This window comes from Perognathus longimembris, chromosome 19 (genome assembly GCF_023159225.1).
Source record: "Perognathus longimembris pacificus isolate PPM17 chromosome 19, ASM2315922v1, whole genome shotgun sequence".
Lineage (NCBI taxonomy): Eukaryota > Metazoa > Chordata > Mammalia > Rodentia > Heteromyidae > Perognathus > Perognathus longimembris.
The window spans coordinates 17,407,947-17,430,951 of record NC_063179.1 but is presented as its reverse complement, the minus strand read 5'-3'; the positions used below and the strand labels follow the sequence as shown (position 1 = coordinate 17,430,951).

The 23,005-nt window shown below is 46.5% G+C and overlaps 1 protein-coding gene across 1 annotated transcript in view; it reads right to left on the bottom strand.

Moving 5' to 3' along the window:
* Positions 1-22,044, bottom strand: part of Pdzd2 (PDZ domain containing 2) — a 347,654-nt gene extending 325,610 nt beyond the window's left edge. Inside the window, 1 exon segment of the mRNA XM_048368575.1 lies at positions 21,979-22,044. The gene's annotated coding sequence lies outside the window, so the exon portion shown is untranslated.
* Between the last annotated feature and the right edge of the window lie 961 nt (positions 22,045-23,005).

Sequence of the window (23,005 nt, the reverse complement as noted above, 5' to 3'; positions counted from 1 at the left end):
ACGTGTAAACATGCCCCTAAGTCTCCACACCAAAGCCACACGCCAGTCATGGTCAGACTTGCTCCCGCTGTCTTGTGACTCATAGGACAGCAGAGACCATCCGAGGAACAAATCTGTTTGATTCTACTGCCCAGCCTGGGTATCACTCGGAGCCAGATACCACAAAAGAAAACTGGAATAGGAAAGAAAAAGTCATCAAGAAAAAGAGTCCAGATTTCTCATGATCTCACCCGTGAGTCAGATTTGCGTTTGGGATAACAACTCACCGAATAGACCAGAACAGTCTGTCTGCAAGATGTCAGCCTGCCAATTCCAACAGCACAGAGAAGGCACACTTTTTAAATTGGCTTAAAAGGACAAATGGAGCGCACTTGTTTATTTTTTTTTCTAAAAAAAAAAAATGTCAAGGTAAAGCAGTCTCTCCACTTAAAAATAGCTCTCTTGGTCATGAAACTATAATTTTCTGTGCAACAGTGAACTCCAAGTGTCTGTTCCTTGCCATTTGGGGCAGTAGGGGAAAGTCCCAAGAGGAGAAATCCTTACTGTGTGACCCCTGGAAAGCTGCTTTGCCTCTCTGGGCCTGAGACGAGAACGAGTCAGCGGCAAAGCGGCTTTTACTATCTATGGAGCATATTCCAAACAAACATCAATCTTTTGTTCTGAGTAGCTTCACTGAAAGAAACTTATCCATCTGGGACAGGTGAGATCCATCCAGGCCACTGTCCATGTGGGAGGGTCTTAGGAGCGAGGCAGGAAATAATAAACAAGTAACAAGCAGGGCTCCAGGCCAGAATGTCTGTGTATAACCCTCACTGCTCCCCTTTCTTTGGTGGTGGGAGAAAGTGGGCCTTTCAGAGCTGATTGGGTCCTAAGATCACAGCTCTCATGATAGGAATTAGTATTCATTTTTGGGGGGGTGGGGGGAAGTAGGTCATGGAGCTTGAACTCAGATCCTGGGCACTGTCCCTGAGCTCTTCCACTCAAGGCTGGTGCTCTACCACTCTGAGCCAGAGCTCCACTTCCAGTTTTCTGGGGGTTAACTGAAGACAAGAGCCTCACGGATTTTCCTTCCCTGGGTTGGCTTTGAGATCCCCAGATCTCAGCCTCCTGAGTAGATGGGATTACAGGTGTAAACCACTGGTGCCTGGCAGAATTAGTGCTCTTATACAAGAGACCCACAAAGCAGCCCCTTCCTTCCTGTGAGATCTGCCAGGAAGACATGTTCTGTGAACCTGAGAAAGAGTCCTCACCCAGCACAGAACACGCCTGCTCATTGATCTGGACTTCCCACCTCCACCACAGTGAGACATACGTTTCTGTTGCTGATGAACCATTCCGTGATGGTACTTTTCTTTGTTCTAGAAGCCAAAAAAGGACAAAGGCAGACAACATGTGGATTAAAACACTGGTCCTTACGGTGTGGAGACATTTTTTCTTTTAGACACCAAGGAGACTTTAGGAATTACTAACTGCAATTGTTTCCTTCTGAGTGTGAGGGAACCGGGTCCTGGGGTGAGCTACCTCACCTCCAGTTCCAAGGCTAGAGGCAGAGTCTTGATGAGAGCACTGTTCTGGCTATTGAGGCCTCCATCTTTTCTTCCCACCCACCTCCTCCCTCTCCCACTATTCATTTACCTTATACAGTTTTTGCCTCTGGATCTCTAAAAATAAAAGTAATGGAGAGAATAGCAGGTTATTTCTATCTGTCTTTAGGGTAAGAAATTATTGCTGGGTTTATATTACGCAGGCCTTGCCTCCCCTTGGGCCCACAGACTGAGCAAGCTCTATGTGCATTCGAACAATAGGGCTAGGATCAGGTGCAAGATGGAGAAATGGAGAAACACATTGTGCATCTTGGAGGCTGTAAGGGAGTAAGTTCTCTTTCCAGTTCTGAGAATGGCGGACTAAGGAACACTACAAAAATAACCACTCACAACTTATCTGCAAGCTGAGGCCTACAGCTTGGGTTTCAGAGCTGGACTCTACTATCCATTCAGACTCCTTTCTTCAGCTGTTTTAATTAGACCTCTCCTTCCTACCAGAACAATGTACTAGAGGCACAAAGTTAAAAGGAAGTAAATATTTGCACATGTATTTGAATATACATTTGCATGGACATTTGCATTTATATCCTTTTCATAATTCAAGTTTTCCCAATCTATGACATCTCCCTTTCTCTCCAGTATGTAACCGAAAATCCAGGATGGAGCTCCTATCTACACATCGTCACAAGCAAGGCTGCTATTTTAGTCACAGCCGGGAAGCTCTGAAGCAAGGACCTGCATTTAATTAAAGGCCCTTCTAAGTCGAGGGAAGAGTTAATCCTTCCTCCTGTGTTTCTTTCAAAGCCTGTGGAAACGGGAGGGGGTAGCCTATAACGAAAATTGCATTGGGCATTTGTCGAAATGGAGGGGAACTGTAACATGCCAACAAACACGGGGACATATTTTAGGAGAATTAGGCTCTGAATTTAAGCTCTGGATCAAAGAATTGCTCTCTTCTATTATCCTCAGAGGTTTAATTGTACCAATGAGGGTGTACAGCTGACTGCATTCAATTGAATTGAAGTTTCTCTCTAATGCCAAATGGAAGGCGGTGGTTTATTGAAAACAGCAGGCTTTGGGGAGACCATGTCTTCCTATGGAAGTCTGACTATCGAGTCAGGTCACCGTAGGAACATTACTTCTCCATCAATGAAGCTAGTGAGCTGTCAGGAAGCCTACTGAAATGGTGCAGACAAAGTACACAGAAGGGACTTACCAGTTACTGAATTAAATCTCAAGTTGGTAAAGGCATTAGAACTCCTCCAGCTCAACATTGTGACATGGTTCCTCCAGACACTGCTCAACGCTTGCTGGAAAAAGAAGCTCCAAAGCTCCCAATGTACTTGTGTCTGTTGGAACCAGGTAGACTGGAGAATCCTGCGAGATTGTTTCTCTAGCTCTTAGTGTCAGTGCTTTGGCTCTTGTTCTGGCCTTTGGTGCAGAACTGTTGGGAGTCCTATTCAAAAAAGCCAGTAGAGTACTTGATATTGGTCATGCAATGGTTTGTACCATAAAGAAGCAAGGGAAGCATCCAGATTTCTAATCTGGAGCACAGTTGGTTGGGTGGGGGATACCACTGGCCAACTTCAGAAACAGAAGAGGAGGAGCAGGGGGAAAGTGAGAAGCTCTGTTTGGGACATGTTGCTTGTGAGGAGCTGAGTCACCTTGAACAGGTTGAGTTGGCAGGTGGACACTGAGCCACCTCTAGATCCACAGCTCAGGAGGGGGGTGGGGGCTGAAGGTACAGATGTGGGGTGAGCAGTTCCTAGGTGGTGGCTCAAGCTGAAAAGCTGTCTCAAATATCCTGGGAGTGGGAAGCAGAGATAAAGACATGAAAGGTTAAGAGGCCAAGTATAAAACCCAATCAAAAGCAGCAGATGGGCTAGAAGGATTGCTGGAAAGATTAATTAAAGGGATCCATGAAGAGGAGCCCAGAGAGAAGATTGAGCCATAGCTGGAGATGGCGATGAGTCCCTGGAGGGAAACACAGCCAGAAAAGTTGGGAGAACAGCGTCTCATAACTGAAGGCGATGTTGAAAAACTCCCACTGGATTTGCTGTGGGGACCCGCGGGGGATGAGGGTGGGAGTGGTAATTAGACTGCACAGTCCATGGAGGAATTAATGAGAGATTAGAGAAGTGAAAACAGCCAATAGAGACCAATTTTTCAAGTAACTTGGTTGTTAAGCATATAGGGCACGGGGGTCTTAATTAAAGAGTGGGGAGGTTTGAACAGGATGAAGGCAAGATGCTCATAGCCACAGACAGGTTAAAGGCTCCTGTGACGTGGCCAGGCATGCTGGTGAGAGAAGCAGGAGACAGTCTCCTGAGGGCTGGGGGAAATCTCTGCTGAACACAGGGGAATGTCCTCAGAATCTCGAGGGGACAAGTGCAGGCCAGATGTGGAAATAGCAAATCTGTGGGGGTGCAAGGCTGGGGTGTTCCTACTGCCTCCCTGTCTCTCTAAAGCCTCCTGCTGAGGGGGAGGGAGAAGGCTATGGGAGGAGATGGGGGGTACGGCAGTGGGTAGCGACGAGGGTCTTTCATCCAGTCACTCTGGTGAGGTTAGACACCACTATATTGTAGTTACATCACTCCAAAATGCTGGATGGGTTTTCCTTCTGTGAAATGCTTGGTAGCTAGGATCCAGGGATAAAAATATATAGCTGGCTCAACTTAATTATTATTATTTTTTGTGCCAATACAAGGGCTTGAACTCTGAGGCAGAGTTCTGTCCCTGGCCTTGGAGCTTTTGGGCTCAAGGTTGGAGCTCTACCAGCTGACTCACAGCTCTATTTATGGCTTTTTGCTGGTTAATTGGAGATAAGAGTCCAAGATAGCTTCATACTGTGAGCCTCAGATCTCAGCCTCCTGAGTAGCTAGGATTACGAGGGTGATTGCCAGTGGGCAATCAGCTCCAGCTTCAGTTTTGTAGTGACTTTGGAGGATGGGCTCAGGGAAAGAGATAGGGAAGTTAGGGTTTTGGCAAAGGCGAGATTAAAGCCAAGGTCCACAGAGGTAGAGGCTGCAAAAGGAAAGGACTTAGGAGGCAGCCCCCTCTATCATGCCAGCCAATCCTTCCCACTGACTCCTCCATCTTGGGCCTTCGCCTCTGGACCATGCCACTTGACAGCGCCGTGTTGCCCAGAGTGACAGACACACTGGACGTGTGCAGAGCTCAGTGATCCGTGTTGGGGCCTCCTACCCGGTTGATAGCACATGGAAGAGGCACATCACAGTGCTGTTGCACATTAGCCACCTGGTCCCACGTAACGCCTGACTTCCTCACAAAGGCTGCTGTTAAAACAGGTTCCTCACCACCTTGTCATCAGTACAGTTGGACTTTATTTTTTTCAGATGAAGTGCTGGATCTCCGCCCATTGTTCCATGGCTGACTTCGCAAAACTTGGCCTATCCTGGAAGTCTATTTTGATTCTAACTCTGGAGTGAAATGAGGTCACTGTGCTTTCCAGATCTGGGTCATGAGCAAATGGGACAAACCTGTCACCTACACCTTTATTATTCAGGTTGTTGGTGAAAATGTTGAACAGGAGCAGAATAGAGTCCATGGCAGAACTGTGCCTCTGGTCCTCTCCGGGGTGGACACCAATCCGTTAGCTCCTGTCGGGGAGTGTAGCTGGCCCACTGCCAATGTCCCTGGGCTGCTGCTGCTTTGAATTTCTGCACCCTGCTATCAAGGTACTACAAAGGCTGGGTGTGGTGTCATACCCCTGCAATCTCTGCCCTCAGGAGGTTGAGGTAAGAGATCATGACTTTCCAGGCAGTTTGGGGCAAGCCTGTCTCAAAGGAAAACAAAACAAGCAAAAATAAAGAAACCATACATTGTGACCATTCAAGCATCTTTTCAAGCTGAAAAGTCCCTATACACTTGTCCACAGCTTTCCCATAACACACTGGCCGGACAGTCCGGCCCCTTTGTGTTCCTGGTGTGTCTCACATACTTATAACCAGATGGACATCGGTTCACAGCCCTTTATAGCTTTGTAACATATCCTGTCTCACCATGATGTCACTTTTCCTCGCGCCAAGGCTGCAGAAAGGCCACAAGGTGTGAAGAATTTTGTTTCTCAACCTTCTTCCAGCTCCCCTGTGTCATGGTACCTGATCTCCCAGGCTGAAGTGACACATGTCACTGGGATAATGAGACACTAACAGGAAGGTCACTAATTCAAATAAAGAGAGCCCCCAAAGTGCCCCATTTTCCTATTGTGAGGAGTCCTTCTAAGCAGTCCTAAAAATGCAGTTTAAACTTTTAGGGCTGAAAATCTGACTGTGTAAATAAGACCCAACATCATTATGCTCACATTTCTTAAGTATGTCATCTCCAATCAAGGTACTGAACCGAGAGTTTTAAATCTTATAAAATACATATTCAGTTTTCTTTTTAATTCATAAAATGAGCCAGGTCCCGATGGCTCATGCTTGTAACCCTAGCTATTCAGAAGGCTGAGATTTAGAAGATTGAGGTTCAAAGCCAGGCTGGCCAGAAGAGTTTGTGAAGACTCTATCTCCAAAATAATCAGCAAAAAGTGAGGCTAGAGGTGTGGCTCAGTTGGTAGAGCACTAAGGACAAACTAGACTGCAAAAAGTGTTAGGATATTTATGACATAGAATCCCTAATTATGACCTCCTCGGATAGTGCATTAAACAGGAGGAGCTTAATCAGTTCACTAACATCTGCTTATTGCAGGCTGCTGGGGACACAAAGAAGTAGAAAAGATGGCCCAGTGCCCTCAGGCCTGGTCTAATCTGAGAAGGGTTTGAGCAAGAGAAAAACAAAGACACCTTCAGGAAAAGGTTCACCAACCAAAACAACAGGGGCTGGATGCCAAGTGAGGGAGCCAGGCATTTTGGGAGAGGCTGCCAAACAGGAAAGGAAGAAAGACTTCTCAAAAGGAAGGAGACATCACTTGGGCCTCGAGGGGATGGATAGAATCTAGACAGTGGGCTGGTGGCATTTGAGGGTGGAGTGAGGCGTTGGATAAATGTACATAGTCCACTTAGGCAAATGAAGTTTATAATCAGCTAGATTCCAATCCCCTCTCCCTTTTGAAATATAAAGACAAAACTCTGACACTCGCCTGGGAAATTAACAAAGAACACACTTGTCTCTGTAAGGCAGAGTCCGGGCCTCTTATCCAAGGTCAGCCAAGGTCACACAGAGATGAATGGCCACTATATTTACTGTAACACAGTGCTCCAATTAAGATCCTAATATGCTCTCAAACACAGAACAAGTTTCATTAAAACCACTCACTGCAATTTAAATTTGGAAACAAATGGGTTTTTCTAGGAATTCAGCAGCATATGCCACAGAGGTAAAATTCCAAGAAGGAGAACTACAACACAGAGTTCAGGTCATGAGGCAGCAGTTTGCAACTCTGGCTTCACATTAAAATCACCTGGGGAGCCTTCAAAAAATATTGGTGCTTGGGTCGTACCTGGTGCCAATTAAATCACAACCCCTGGGGCACTCATATTTCAATTAAAAACACCAACGATCCTATTTCATTTTCCCAACAAATACTTACTAAGGGCCTACTACAAACCAAGCATTTTCCTAAATGTTTCACAGTGCAACAATGAACCAAATAAAATTCCCCCCTTCCTTCTCCCAAAAAGCCTTAATCAATTCTACATTGTATATAGAAGCAGGCAGAAAAGCAAATTAAGTCAGTAATACATAGTGCTAAGCATGGTGGCTCACACCTATAATGCAAGCTACGCAGGAGGCAGAGATTGGAAAGACTGCAGTTTGAGGCAATCTTGGGCAAAACAGAAAGTTTTCCAGACCCCATCTCAACCAATAAAAAGTTCTCCGTGGTCATCATGTATGCCTGTCATCTCAGCTACAAAGGAAGTGTAAGTAGGATGATTCTAGTCCAGACTCAGTCTGTATAAAATGTGACACCTTACTGGAATAGAACAAGAGTAAATGAAATGAAAAAAAAAAAAAGAAACAAACCAAGAAAGGCGGTTACGAAGTCTTAGATTGGAGTTTGGAGGCACAGAAAAAGTCTTTCACCAATGGAGGCATTTGAATCAGGACTTGAAAGAAGTGAGGGAGAACTCAGTGACATAAAGAACATTTCAGGTGAAGGGAACAGCAGGTGCAACAACCCTGAGGCAGAAGTGTGCACGCGTAGCTAGTGCTGACCGGGAGAGTGACAGAGATGAAGTCAGTGAGGAAAGGCAAGGGAAGGAGAGGTCTGGCCATGGCTGATAGCTATATGAGGAGTTTGGCTTTGAGAGGGAAGGGAATTTCTTGGGAGGTCTGAGCAAAGAAGTGACATGACATGATTTATGTTTTCCTAGAATCATTCTGGCAGCTCTGTTGGGAATAAAATATGAGAGGAAAAGGGAAGATAGCAATTGAGGGACTCTTAAAATAGTCCAATTGAACTATGAGGGTAGCTTGGGGGAAGGAAATGATGAGCAATGGTTAAATTATAGACGCGCGCACATGCGTGCGTGTGTTTGTGTGTGTGTGCGTGTGTGCATGTGCATGCACCATCCTGGGGCTTGAACTCAGAGCTTTGCACTCCCACTTGTCTTTTCTGCTCATGGCTGGCACTCTACCACGTGAGCCACAACTCTACTTCTGGCTTTTGATTGGATAATTGGGGATAAAGGCTCCCTGATTGGCATGCCAGGGCTGGCTTCCAACTCTGACCTCAGCCTCCTGGAGCACATAGGAATTCAGGTGTGAGCCACTAGTGACCACCAGTCTGAAGCATCAGAACTTGGTTTGAGACACTAAGGGTAGAGATGACCATTAGCCATTTGGCAGAGGTCAGGCAGGCTAATGCAAGATGGAGAGGCAGGGGCAGAAGTTCTTGGCTTATGGATGGCTGTTAAAGTCACAGGACGACTGACATCACAGATAGCAATGACAGAAAGCAAAGAGAAGTTCAAGTACTGGGTTCTGGGTCCCTCAGCATGACTGAGGAGTTAGCAAGAAGGGAGAGAAACCATGGAAAGCAGAAGGAATGCTGGCTGCCCAAAGAGCCCAGATAAAGAGTACCTCCAGTGTAAGGGAGGGAAGAACTGCAAATGTTGAATGCTTTGAGGGATCAAGTAAAAGCCTCAGAAATGATGTGGGTGCTAGTAGCTCATGCCTATAATCCTAGCTACTCAGGAGGCTGAGATCTGAAGAGAGCAGTTCAAAACTAGGCCAGGCAGGAAAGATCATGACACTCTTATCTCCAATTAATTACCAAAAAAAGCTGGAAGTGGAGTTATGGCTCAAGTAGTAGAGCACTAGCCTTGAGCAGAAAAAGCTAAGTGAAGGACCCAGGCCCTGTGTCCAAGCTCCATTACTGGCATACATGAAAACAAACCAACAAAAATAAACTTCACTTCATATGAACATCATTAGTGTGAACTTGATAAGAGCAGATGGAAACGTACATGGGTTAAAAACCACTTCTCTATGGGGTCATGTTCTTCTTAGCTCACCTTAAAACATATAATGAATGTCTTTCTTGGTAGAACCTAAAGGATTGACACATAGTAGATCTCAAAGAAATGTTTAATTTACTGAATGAATGCACAGAGCTGCACAAGTGCTGTAGGGAGTTCATGAAGTCTCCAAAAAATGATCACTGTGAAAAGGAAAAGCTTTGCATTGGGAAAAGCCATTATTGATGAAGGTAAATAACTCTTCAGATGCTTCATAGAATTCATCTTCCCATTCAGCTATTGCAACTCCCAACTAGCACCACTTCAGAGTTCTTATCTCCTCCACTAGATTATAAATTCCAAAGGCAGTGCCACTTCAGACCATGCAGACTTCACAGATTAGCCGCAAGTATAACCTGAAAATGAATGCGACCAGATTCTTCTCTCACCAGACACGCCTGTTGGACACTGATTTCTTTCATTAAAAACAAAAACAAAAAGAAAAGCCAGGCACTAGTGGCTCACATCTGTAATCTTAACTAGTCAGGTAGCTGAGGGGTGGAAGATGGAGGTTCAAAGCCAGCCCAGGCAGAAAATGTCTGAGGCTCCACCTCCAATTCACCAGCAAAATGCTGGATTGGCAGTGTGGCTCAAGTGGTAGAGAGAATGCATGAGTTCAAGCTCCAGTGCACACATGTGGGTGCACATACACAAACATACACACACACACACACACACACACACACACACACACAACCTTCATAAAGATCTAATATGACCTGGTACCTTCTGGCCAGCAAAATACTTTGATACAATTGATAATTCAGGGAAATGTAAATTTTATCTTTATTCTCCATGCATAGAATAAGAAGCATGTGTATCTTTTCTCTACATGGCACAGGCTAAACATTAGTTGAAAGGGAAGGAGAAAATTTGGTTTGAGGGCACTAAGGACAAAGCACAAGCTCTAGGAAGAAAACTGAGCATCATGTTGAGAGGAAAAATACTACTTTCTTCTAGTGTTTGCTGTATTTTTTCAGATTTCAGTGGCTTTATGGGCTGCTACCCACCTCCTCTCTGCAGGACCACCATTGTTAGCCTAGCTTACATGCCGTGTCAAGACAAAAATGGAGACTAGCAGCTGAGAAAGAGTTATTAAAAAAAAAAGTAAGGCTATCTACCCTACTGTATATGTTCCAGCAAGGTCTTTAACCAATGGAATTCCAGAAGTGTATCTTGAGCATTGAGAACTGAGGTGGATGTGACATTGCACACGAGAACAGCAAATACAATTCATCCATTATGACTGCCCACCTGACTCTTCATGGGAACACCGAGCAGCTCCACTTTGCTTTACGCTAAAAATAAAGGGTACTATCAATGAGTGACACTTTACAGGCACAGCCCTCAGGCAAGTTCTGGTTACCATAGCAAACCCCACTGGTAACAGCAGAGGTGCTGTGCATGGCTTATCAAAGGCCAGAGTTCCTCCTTCCTTCATGAGAGCAGCTCTATCTGCCACATGTCCTCAGCAGCCACTATAGTTCTTCCTATCATAAGTAATAAAAGCTCAAGCAATATTTGTGGGTCTTGGGACATTCTCACAATTACAATTTGCCTGAAAGAGTAGGGTCTGGGATACCTACATAGTCTCAAGATGGACTATATGTTTAAAAGGAGGCCGAAGCTAGATGTGGTGGCGTATCCCAGTAGTCCTAGCTACTCAATGAACAGAGGCAAAAGAATCACTGGAACCCAGGCCTTCAAGATCAACCTCGGCGACTTAGTAAGGTGCTGTATTTTAGAGGGGAAAGGTTCGACATGAGGGAATGTAGTTATTTTCACATTCTTACAGTCTTTAACATTGAAGCTTCACATATGGCAAGATCCCATCATTGGCTTCTTCCATAATTAACTCAAAGCTGGAGACAGACTAGTCTTTTCAGGACAGCCCAAAATGAAAAAGATCAAGCTGGGTGCCTGTGGCTCATGCCTGTACTCCTGAGTAGTTAGAAAGCTGAGATCTGAGGATCGGGGTTGGAAGCCAGCTCAGGGAAGAAAAGTCTATGAGACTCCTATCTCCATAAACTACTCAGAGAGTGGCTTTGTGGCTCAAGTGGTGGAGGGCTAGCCTTGATCACAAAGAAGCTCAGGGACAGCACCCAGGACCTGAGTTCAAAATCCAGCACCACCTCCCAAAAATGTGAGAGGGTTTTCTACCCAACATAAAAGTGAAGGCTATGTTCTCATTCTAAGGCTTTGTCAACAGGAAAGTGATTTAGAGGCAAAGAAGAGAAAACTACAGGAAAATTTCTCAGTTATATATATTTGTGTGTGTGTACATACAGAATGAAGAGACCTTAGGGCATTGTCTGTATGCACAGGAACACTAACTTCTCACCTCAGGACTCAAAATGGTCACCTTTGCTCTTTTTTAAAAATTAATTTTCTTTCTTTTCTTTTTTTTTTTTTGCCAGTCCTGGGCCTTGGACTCAGGGCCTGAGCACTGTCCCTGGCTTCCTTTTTGCTCAAAGCTAGCACTCTGCCAACTTGAGCCACAGCGCCACTTCTGGCCGTTTTCTGTATATGTGGTGCTGGGGAATCGAACCCAGGGCCTCATGTATACGAGGCAAGCTCTCTCGCCACTAGGCCATATTCCCAGCCCTAAAAATTAATTTTCTTTATTGTTATTATAGAGGTGATGTACAGAGTGATTACAATCACATGAGTTGGGTCATGAGTGCATTTCCTTTCATACAGTGTCCTCTGTTCCCTCAGTCTCTCCCAGTCTCTCCTTCCCATCTCTACCCACAAGTTCACTTTCACCAGTGTTCAGTGAGCTCCACTGTTCCCACTTTTTTGTTGAGGGTTCAAGGAAAAGGGCTTAAACCATTGTCTCAGGATGAATTCAAGGGAGGAAAAGGCCTTGAGCCTCAAAACCCTAAAGTGAAGAAAAAGGGGAATTGACTTCTTAGCACTTGGAGCTTAGAGAAAATGATTTCTCTGAAAACATTAGGAATCCAAATAAGTCTAAATTTCCCCCCTAGTGTTAACAATCTGTGTCTTGGGTTTGTGAACAGGAAAATGAATGAGAAAGCTCAGAGCTCTGAAGAGACTGTGGGAATCCTGGGTAGTTCCTGTTTCTCAGAGATTCTGCATGGTGTACTGGTAGAGAAAATATGGGCTAACAGAGAGATCTGGATTCAAATTCTTGCTCCATCTCTGAGTAGGTATGAAATCTTAGACAAGCCACTTAACCTTTCTGGGCAAATGTTTCCTCATCTGAAAAAATAAGTAGGAATGATGCTGAAATATTGTTACATGTGCAACTTGTTCAACAAATATGCCAGGTACTTTTGTGGGCTCCTGAAAAACAGGAACAAAACAGTCTTTGGACTGGAGGTGTGGCTCACATGATAGGGTGCCAGGCATGAGTGGAAAAGACATGCAAGAGCAGGAAGCTCTGAGTTCAAACTCTGTACTAGGTCAGAAATAAAAACAAGCCTATTATGAAAAACTGAAGGAAAATTGGCCATGTGAATGGTCTTATGAGAAGATAGTCTTTTCTTTAATGAAGCTTATATTCCAATACGAACTATAGACAATAAATGAATAAATCAAGGCCTCATTTCAAACAGAACCGGACTCAAATGATAGGGTCTTGAGAGATAGTGACTTCAGATTACAGTTATCTCAGAGATGAAGGGCACTAATCAAGGCAGGATCTGGTATGCTCCAGAACTGAAAAGCACAAAGGGCAGCCTCTAAGTGACCTGGGTCCTATTCAAATAGCAAAGAGAGATCCCTAGTTTCAAACTGGGGTCTGACATAACTTGAACTGTGCTTTTAATAGGTCCCTCTGGGTTAGCAGGGAGAGAGGGGATAAATGGGTGGGACCCTGGTAGGTTTTAAGGCAGTGAAACAAATCTGTACAATATAGTCCTTATATATCTGATCAAGAGGCACTCTGATGTGAACGAGGAACATGGAGATAACAATGTGTCTACAAGGTGTTATCAGCTGTAATAAATGAAACACCGGTGGAGGATGTTACAGTGGAGGAGGCCAAGCGTGTGTGAGGACATGGGATGGATAATAATCTCTCCATAAGGGAAAAAGTATTTTAAAAGATCCTCTGGTCGCTCGGAGAGAATAGGACAAAGGTCCTTAAGAATCCCAGACAGGAACTAACTGCAGCAAGGCTGTGGAGACAAGACAGCACAACTTCACTTAGAGAGATGCGTGGAGGTGGAGAGAAGCGAATCGACTGGAGGAAGGGCTTACTTATGGATCTGGATGGAGAACAGGAGGGAAGAGACACAGGAAGAGTGGTCTCCGGTTTGGGGGGCGTGATCAGCCTTTGGGTAGATAGTAATGTCATTCATTGAGATGGAAGAAGGAGAAGGAAAGAAATAGCTAGACGGGACATCTCATCTTGGGTGTGTTTGATTTGTGAAGTCTCTAACACACTCATATGGAAGCATCCACAGGCAGTGGGGAACGTGAATCTGGGACTCAGCAGAGAGGCCAAAACTAGACATAAATTTGGAAAGGCAATCACAGGCAGATGAGAGGGAAGGCCTTGAAATATTTGAGTTCTACCTAGGAGATTGCAAGAATACCCAGAGAAGATGTCCCAAAGCTGATCCTCCTGGGGCGATATCACAAGAGAACGAATATTGTATTATATTTTCAATCCATTGAGAAGAAGAGTACCAGTCAAAAATTATGAACATACTTTCTTTTAAATAAGAGCTCGCTATGTAGCCCAGGCTGGCTTTGAACTGTCCATCCTCCCATCTCAGCCTTCTGAGTGGTAGGATTATTGTTGCGCACCAGCAGGTGTGGCTGTCATAGCATCTTTTTATCTAACCTCCCATCTTGCCATTGCTACCATAAACAATTACTGAACTTATTAAGGAAAGTCCATTGAGAGTAATCATCAAGAACAAAAGCTCTATGAAGAGCCAGGTAACTATTTAAATCTCAGCTTAAATACGACACATTGCAACACCACTTCTCCATCAGACCTGTGAACTCAACCAGAATCTGCCAGTTTGACCTTATTTAGCAAAAGGGTCTTTGCAGACACCATTAAGGATTCTGAAATAGAATAATCATCCTGAATTGACTATGTGTCCCTAATCCAATGACAAATGTCCTTAGAGCAGACATACAAAGTAGAATGCAGACACAAGAGAAGGACACATCCACAGACAAGGGGATGTGAAGACTGAGGCAGAGAACAGAGCGAAAAAGCCACGAGAGAGCCAGCAGCTATCAGAAGCTGGATGAAGATTTCTCCCCTAGAGAAATCGTGGCCCTGCCAATAACTTGATTTCAGACTTCTGACCTCCAGATGTGTGAGACAAATAAATTTCTCTTGCTGTAAGCCACCAAGTGAGTGCAAATTTGTTTTGGCAGCCCTCGGAGTAATAAAAAAGTATATGCCTCAGTGGGTTGTTATGAGAATTAAATGAGATAATTGCATAAAGCATCTAGATCCGCACTCACCTAACAGTGAACATTGAAACCATGGATGCGCTGGTAACTGAGCTGGAATTGAAGGTCATGGGAAAAAGATAACTCATCCTCAGAGTTGTTCAAGATAAAGATGGTGGCCAGGAAACTGAGCGGGCGAGGGACCAGAAGGTAGGAAGAGTGCTCAGGTGCCGTGTGCCTCTCCCAGGTGACAGTATTGTTGCGGGCTGTTCCGCAGCAGTCACCAGTAAAGCCATCAATCAGTCATCCATCTGCTCAGGTGCTTAGAGATGAGTAGTAGGTTCAAAAAAGGATTAACACAATCCTTTCTGGTACCTTCCTTTCCTCAAACCATCACTAAGCCTCTTCTCTCATGAGAACCCAGGCAATGAAGATACTCAGAGCACATTTTCTGGGGACAGCTGTCCCTTCCTTTAGCCTAATGATATTGGGAATAATGGTGACTAGGGTGGAATAGGAGTAGAGAGTGGGCAGGGGCAAATTGTGGAGGAAAGACACGCTAATTTTGTACACTGAGTGATCTTGTAATAATATTTGCATGGCTATTTTAGCCTTGAAAGTTAATTTTCTCCACCAGCAGACCCATAGAGCACAATCTAGTTTTACCAAAATCTCTATAAAATATACTGTGCCAAAAGTGAGAAACCAACTGGAACACAGCAGAAATCAGACATTTTATAAGTGTCCATTGGCCAAGACACAAAAAATACAGTTTATTGACATCTTGTTTTATGAAACTTGGCTCCAATCTCATCTTCTTAGGTTCAGAAAAGGATAGTGGAATACTTGAAGAGAGCTGGTGATTGTCTTTGATCACCTGCATACAAACCTAAGGAATAGCAGAACTTACCTCACGCTGGAGCCACGTTTGAAAATGTGTACATACGTACACACACCTGTAATTCTTCAGGGCCAAGGGACATTACTGGGTGCTTAGATTTATATAGTCCAGCCCGAGATTATGGATAACTTGCCTCTCTTCTCTCCAGGAATACAGTCTTACAGAATTCTGGCATTAAAGTAACATCTCAGGATGAGCCAGGCCAGCCCTTGGCCAAAGGAACTAGACTGCTGGTTATTCTGTCTTTCTCCTAAGAACCTCTAGATCTCCTTGGGAGTGACTGTCTCAGGAGCTTAAAACTCCATGGCATCCACTCCCACCAACTTTCTCTGCAATGCTAGAGCCCTCCCCTGTGAGGACCCACTGTTGCCCACAGCCCCCTCTACACTGAGGACACCACAATCCAAAGTGGCCCTCTTGCCCGCCATCACCCCAGCGTAACTCCTACTGCCTGGATGGGCAGGTGCCAGCCAGGGAACTGACTTTGGATTTTACAACACCAATTATGTCCCTGCATACAAGTTGGAATCCTGTTCTGCATGGTATGAATGCCATCTATTTTTGGTGCCTCACTCCTCTGAGGCCAGGACAACAGGCTGTGTGTTTTATCTTGGATGATTTGACTGGGGTGGCAGAGTGAAAGTCTAGTGCTTGTAAAGGCAAGTACTAGAAGTGTCCAAGTGCTGATAAAAATGTCACTAGGAATAGCTCTGCTCAAATCCACTTCCATTCCTGCCAAAGAGCCTCAAAGGACCCAGTCTGAGGCATCATTCTGTTAAGGGCAAATATACCACCGAAGCTACTAAGACAGCAGAGATCCTATCTGAACACAGCTAAATTGACTACAATCTGAAACCAGGGGTTGGATTATGCTATTCAAGGATCTTTAGATCTTTAGGAGTTTGAAATATTTTTTTTTATCCTCCTGCAGATATCTGGGCATTTCAGGCTGCTTCACAGAACACATCTTCCCTATCTCTCTGCTATTATTTCATCCAAAACTTGCAACAACCATGTGGCATTGCTACAAAAATCAGTTCCCCAACCCGATTTCTCCCAAACCTCTTCTTGGGTCCCAGCATGCTTGAAAAGCCACAGAAGCTCTCAGTCATCTCAAAACAAATCATCTGAGAATTAACTTCATAGGCCAGATGTTCACTGCTATCTGGCTTCATCAGACTGCATCATAAAGAAAGGTAAGACTCTTAAGCTTGAATTTTCTGCCAGGCAACAGCCCAGCCACCTCAATCGGAATGTATGTGCACAGGTAAAACAAGCCCAGAGCACCCAGGAGCTGTCGGAATGTGGAGCAGGGGATATGGAGAAGGAGCCACTGGCATCTGAGAGATGCCACAGCCAGGGACTGGCCTTTTCCACCACAAAGGGCTGTTTCAACCACTGAGCTTCCTACTGTAAATGCTCCCAGTGTTTTCTAGAACCCATTTGTCAGTAAGAATCGAGACCTTATTAGTTCATATTCAGTCTGAATCCAAGGACTTACCTAGCTTCCAATCCTCCATCTGCCCAGACTCCATAGGAGACGTATTCTTACCCAACTCATCTCTTTTTCTATTTCTACAATATGCATATTATGAGATCATGCATTTGAAAGATTTAATTCCTATAAAAGGGCCTATTATTTCATGTGCAACCTATGAATAAGCCAAAGGACATTGAATGCAATCTATATATAAACTACCCAGGTGGAAAACAAAGAATAACTTTGCATTAATTTATTTATTGTCAAAGTGATGTACAAAGAATAATTCTGAGAAATTTTTTCTAAACTTCTCTTTTCATTCCCTTCTTCCTTCCTTCCTCTTTCTTTCTTTCTCTCTCCCTTCCCTCCCTCCCTCCCTTCCTTCCTTGCTTTCCTTCTTGTATGTGCCAGTCCTGAGGCTTGACTCAGAGCCTAGGTGCTTGATCTTTTATGCTCAAGGCTTATGCTCTGCCACTTGAGCCACAGCTTCCCTTCTGGCTTTTTGCTGGTTAATTAGAGATAAGAGTCTCACAGACTTTCCTACCTAGGCTAGCTTTGATCTACAACCCTCAGATCTCAGTCTCCTGAGTATCTAGGATTACAGATGTGAGCCACCAGTGCCTGGCTTACACATCTGTTTGCCTAAAAACAATCATTCTTACCATTTCTTCCCAACTTAATTTAACTTGCCATACATCTAGGGTGTTTAGTAAATAAAGTGCTCATTTCCCTCCCCTCTACACTAATGTAAGAACATTTATTTAATCTTTCTACATGCAATAAAAAATGTATTAATAAAACCAAAGGGTATGCAGGTTTTTGTTTCTGCCTCATCCACCTGCATTGAAAGATCAAGCAAAGATATGCTGAGGTTCAAGTGCCAGCAATGGAATGGGGAAAGTATTCTGGGCCTCAGCTTCCTCAAAGGCACAATTGGGGAGTCAGAGTGCCTTATGCCCTCCAAATCAGAGAGGACAGGGTGATCTGAGGATGGGGTGATCAGCTAGGTGCTCCTACCCTGAGCCCTGCAACTGGATATTTGCATACAAGGAAAGTGAAATACAAATGGAAGCACTGACAAGTGAGTAGATAAGATGGCAGACAACTTCAATGATTCCTTAAGGTGAGAAAAGGGAGGTCCTATGGATCAGAACAGTCCACAGCTTTTCAGTCAAAGGTGGAAGGCTAGATGAAGTGTGGTAATGTGTCCTATCTTCTACATTCTGTGGGGCTCTCCCAGACTTTGGCTAACTCATTTATTACCACGCTATTCCCAAGGAGCCACTCTGCACCAGATGCTGTCATTTGGAGGGCTTGCAACACCCCAGTACCTCTTGATACACCTTCTAGAAGCAACTCTGTGAAGTAGCTATTGTACCAGTTTTACATACAAGCAAACAGAGGCTCTGAAATTCCCATCTGGCCAGCAAGAAGATCTCTGCATGGCTGGATGCCAGCTAAGTCATCAAGCCAGTCAGGAATCCTTCCTTTCCCTCTTAGTGGCAGCAAAGAGTGCCCGATGCTGGGTTCACCAAGCTCCCTGTCAGCTCTCGGCAGATGCCCCCTTCTGCCCCCTCTCTCCAGGGCCTCCCCCAAGCTCTGCTTCCCTCCCACCTTCCAGATGCCAGTGTTCCCCCCACCCCGTTCCTTGCTCTTGATGGTCTCTGGCCTCTTCCCCCCCAGACACTTCTTTATCTGGCTTCTCCATCCCCCCCCCACACACTTCTCTTTTGTCTGCCAAAGAAACCTGGGAGAGGAAGCAGGGGGTCTTTCCTGAATGGACCTTTCTTTAATGCTGTACCATCTCCTCAAGGTACCCAGCGATTGTAACTGGAACACTTCAGAAACCATGCTCACTAGTTTGCAATTACTGCTTTCTGTGATTATCATTCTGACAACCATGCTCTGGGCCCATCCTTCCTGAACTGTCCTCAATCTCTGTCAATGACCCTTTCCTTTCTCCCTTCTGGGCAGTGGCCCTTCTCAGACTTTGCAGATGGTCTACATGCCTAAGTGACTTGGTTGAGGGTTGACTGCCTAGCCCTTCGTACCCCTGTAATACATCCTGCTGGATCTATGGTGACACTAGTGAAGGCAGAAGAAAAAGGCTAAAATGCTTGAGTCTCCAAGTCTTTATTCTTAAGAAATGTTGCCTCTCTTTGGGTTTGGTTGGGTCCTTTTGTCAGTTCACTTTCAGGATTTTTTTTTTCCTCTTGTCGTTGGTAAAGTAGGAGGGAGTTAGAGCGCCTTCCAGTAGAGATGATCCCACCATGCTTTAAATGTCACGCTGTCTAGACCCAGGGAGGACATGGCTTCTGGGTTATCTCGTATAGCCCATCAGACCTGACATTGCCATCTAAGGATTCAGATGTCCTAGACTACAGTCAGCTTGGGGTGGTAGAGTTCTGGGATGTTCCTCCTTCTTCTTCTTCCTGAAGAAGCTGACAGCAAATGTTCTAGGTCTTACCTTGGCATGGATAAGGCAAGATCCTAGAGCCACAGGCACAGCCTGGGATTGCGCTCCTGGGGCTCTGTAGGTACAGTGGGGAATCTACAGGACAGCCCACTGCCTGGGGAGTGCAGCCAGGTCACTGATAGGCCCTGAGGCAGATCTCAATTAATCCTGTTTATCAGGATGACCAGGAAGGAAAGGATATTCCAGGACTCCACTCCTATCACTGCCACCCGAGGACAGAGACAATGGAAGATCAGGAAGTCTACACCTTATGTCTGTGTGTAACTGGGTTTGTGTGCGTCCATGTCTGTGTGTAAATGTTTAGTTTGTACAAGGAGAGGTAATGACAAAGAAAGAGAAATCTGAAAGTCTTTTCTCCAGTTTTTGTTTTGCCATAATCTAAACCTCCCAAATTACCTACTTCCGCCCACTGTGTACTCATAACCTGCAGGTGATCTTTATTTCTTCTCTCCAAATCCAACCACACTTTTTCCAACCCACAGCTGATGAGTCTTTCTTTTCTTCTGAGCAGCTGCCAGACACCAGCTCAGACCCTCATTGCCGCTCCGTACCTAGATCTTGTTACAAGAGCCTTCTCATGAATTTCCACATCCCACCTCTCCCCAGGCCCAATTCTTTCTGCAAGAGATGCACATATCCAATTATGAAAGTTCCTTGTCCAAAAATCCTAAACATTTCCTGACCATCTAGAAAAGTAGGCTCTACAGAGTCCTTCGTGTAGACCCTCCCCCCCCCCCCACGGAACCCCCAAATGGCCTCAGGATCAGCCTTTCAGGATGTACCCCTTCCATTGAGGACTGGAACCCCCATCCAAGGCGGGACCTGGCATGAGTATCCCCATGGTTCTCCTTTCAGATCCCCTCAACCCAAAATGACTTCCTCCTCCATATTCCCAAAATATTTTCTTTGGACCACTCTTCAATTACTTAAAGCCCCCAGTTATTCAATTAGCCCTTGATTCCTTCAGCCACTAGGCTGAAAACATAGGCACCATTTACATGCCAAAAGTACCTAGTTGATTCCCCAGATTTCTGTAGACTTCTCTCCTGCTAGACTGAAACTCTGAGAGCAGGGTCAGAACCTTTTTCATCTGTGAGCATCATCCTGGAACCTCTAAGCCCAGCAAACCACAGGTATTTCAAAAACATGATTGAAATGAATAGAGAAATTATCCTAAGTTTCCTTAAATAGTAAACTGCTGTTAAGTGCATGTAAAAATCAATGTCAATGATAGATTTCAAGTATAATTCGATATTTTTCCATGAGCATATTAATTATGTAAGGGGAGGCACATCTACATATTGCACCTAGTTCTGATTCTTCCTCTTTCAGTAGCTGCCACCCCCCCTAGTGCTACCTCCACATACATGAACTCACACTACTACGTGGCTTTTATAGTGCAGCAGCTCTAGGCCTATCCTGTTGGAAGAAGGAATTGATGTAACCAGAACTGCCACCTACAACCAGGGGTGTATTCTGAGACATTCTATTCCACCCCCACAAACAGCTCTCCCACACCACACCTGCCAGATTGTACCTCCTTTACTTCTACCCAGAAATCACAGACCATAAACACTGGCCTGGTAGAAATGGTAGGGCCCAAACCCCAAGCATAGAGCATAGAGCAGGTTGAGTGTGAGAGAGCTTCTTGGAGCTCTGAAGGCCCTGAAGGGAAGTGGGGGGACTGGCTACAAAGACAGACCACTCTGCAGCCACCTCCAGTAGCTTTAGCAATAGGCTTTACCTGTGCAATGAGGCAAGAGGCAAGACCCTGGCCACCCCCACCCCCACCCCAGCACTGCCCAAGCTCCAGCCTAGCCTGGGTCTGGACACTGGAATGCCCTGGTGTCTGTCACCCTGGTCTTTGCTCTTCACAATCTAGTGTTCCTTACCAAGGTCTCTGCACAGACTAGGTCTGCCGAGGGCAGGCTTGTGCCAAATACTATCAGGAGTCTTGCCCCCCCCCCCCCACACACACACTCAATTCAGCCTGACACATTAATGGATTATCCAGCATGGGAGACGATAGCCCAAAAACTTCAAATGCAAATGAGAGGGGGGCAGGAGAGAGGGGAGGGAGGGAGAGAGGGAGGAAGGGGCAAAAGAGAGAAGGGGCAAAAGGGAGGGGGTGGGAGAAGAGAGGGAAGAGCAGACAGGGAGAGGACAGAGGGAAGAACTTTCAGAGGGAGAGAAACACTTCCCTCTTGGAACGTTCTCCATCTCCCTGGCAGATGCCAATCATGGCCCCAAAGATGCCCTTGCTCTTCGCGCTCCCCAATTCCACTCCTTCGCCACCCCCCCCCCACCCCCCGCGCGCGTTCTCCCCTGGCAGGGAGGGTGGAAAGCAGTAAGCAAGGACGGTCCTCGAGCCAGCACCTGAGCCTCCGGAGCACTCCTGTACGTCGGATCCGGGCGGGGGGAGGAACCAGAGACCCCGGGATCAGGACTCTCGGCCCTGTCTTTCGGATCCCCAGCAGTGCGTCTCGGATGGTCCCGCCATCTCCTGTCCACCACGCGATCTTCCCCTAGCCCACCCACCCCGATGGGAGACTTTGCGCCATCCAACGCGGGGACCCCGGCTGGGCGATTCCCTCACCCCATTTTGCACTGAACTTTACCGGGCGCACCAGGTCTCCGGGGGTGCCAAGGTCCCACCCACCCCGCGCGCTCACCCTACGCCCCACGTCCTGGCTGTAGCGGAACGGTCGCCTCACCTGCTGGCTCGCGCGGGGCTGGGGCTCCGGGGCTCCACGCGCGTCCAGACCCCGGCGCCGCCCGGCGCTCCCCGCGCAGCTGCGGCCGCCGCCGCCGCCACCACCACCACTGGAGCCGCCGCCCCCGCGCCCGGCCGGCGGGAGCTGCGGGACCGCGCTTTGCCGGCAGCCGCGGGACGCGCGATCCCCGGCTCCTTCGGCTCGAGGGGCGCCCGCCGCGGAGGCCCCACCGCGTCCCCCTGCGCAGGGCCAGCACGCACCCGGCGCTGCGAGCCCGCGTCTCGCGGCGCGGCGCTGGGGATCCGCGGAGCCTCCGGGATGGGCGGGGATTCCCTCCCCCGGTGGACTCGAGGGGCGGGAACTCCCTTTCTGGAGTGACAGGCACGGGGGGCGGGGATCCCCCACGGGGGAATGACAAGGTGGGCGGGGATCCCCCCCGCCCCCCCGCCAGCAAGCCCCTCCACGGGCTGGGCGTCCTTCCCGGGAACCTGCAGTCCTGGCTCGCCGGCTCCAGAATCCCGGGGATCCTGGGAGGAGAAGATTCCGGGAGATGGCAGCTCAGAATTTCCAAGCAGCAGAAGCTTGGGGCGCCATCTAGGTGGAAGAGGGCGAGCCCGGGGACTTGAAGTTGCGTTTGCATAGCCAGCTCTTTAGAATAGCTTAAAGGAAAAAAAAAAAAAAAAATGCCCATTGCCTTATCCAAGAATGGGGTGGAGAAGCCAAAGGAGCAGTGAGAAAAAAAAAAAAAAAAAAAAAAAAAAAAAAAAAAAAAAAAAAAAACCGTCCACCTTAAGCTCCCCTGGGCCTCTGGGCCTCGAGATAGCAAAGTTCATTTAGCACTGGCGTTAGAATTGCGGGAGAGAGAATCTCCTGGCACCTTTGAGCCGCTTAATCCTCCAGTTAAACCCGTGAAGGAAACCCTCAAGGCCAGGCCCTGGGGTGGCAATTTGGGACTGTGAGCCCTAGCCAAGAGTGGATAGCCTTAATGCCGGACAGCCAAGGTCTTCTTCCTACTCACTGGAGGAAC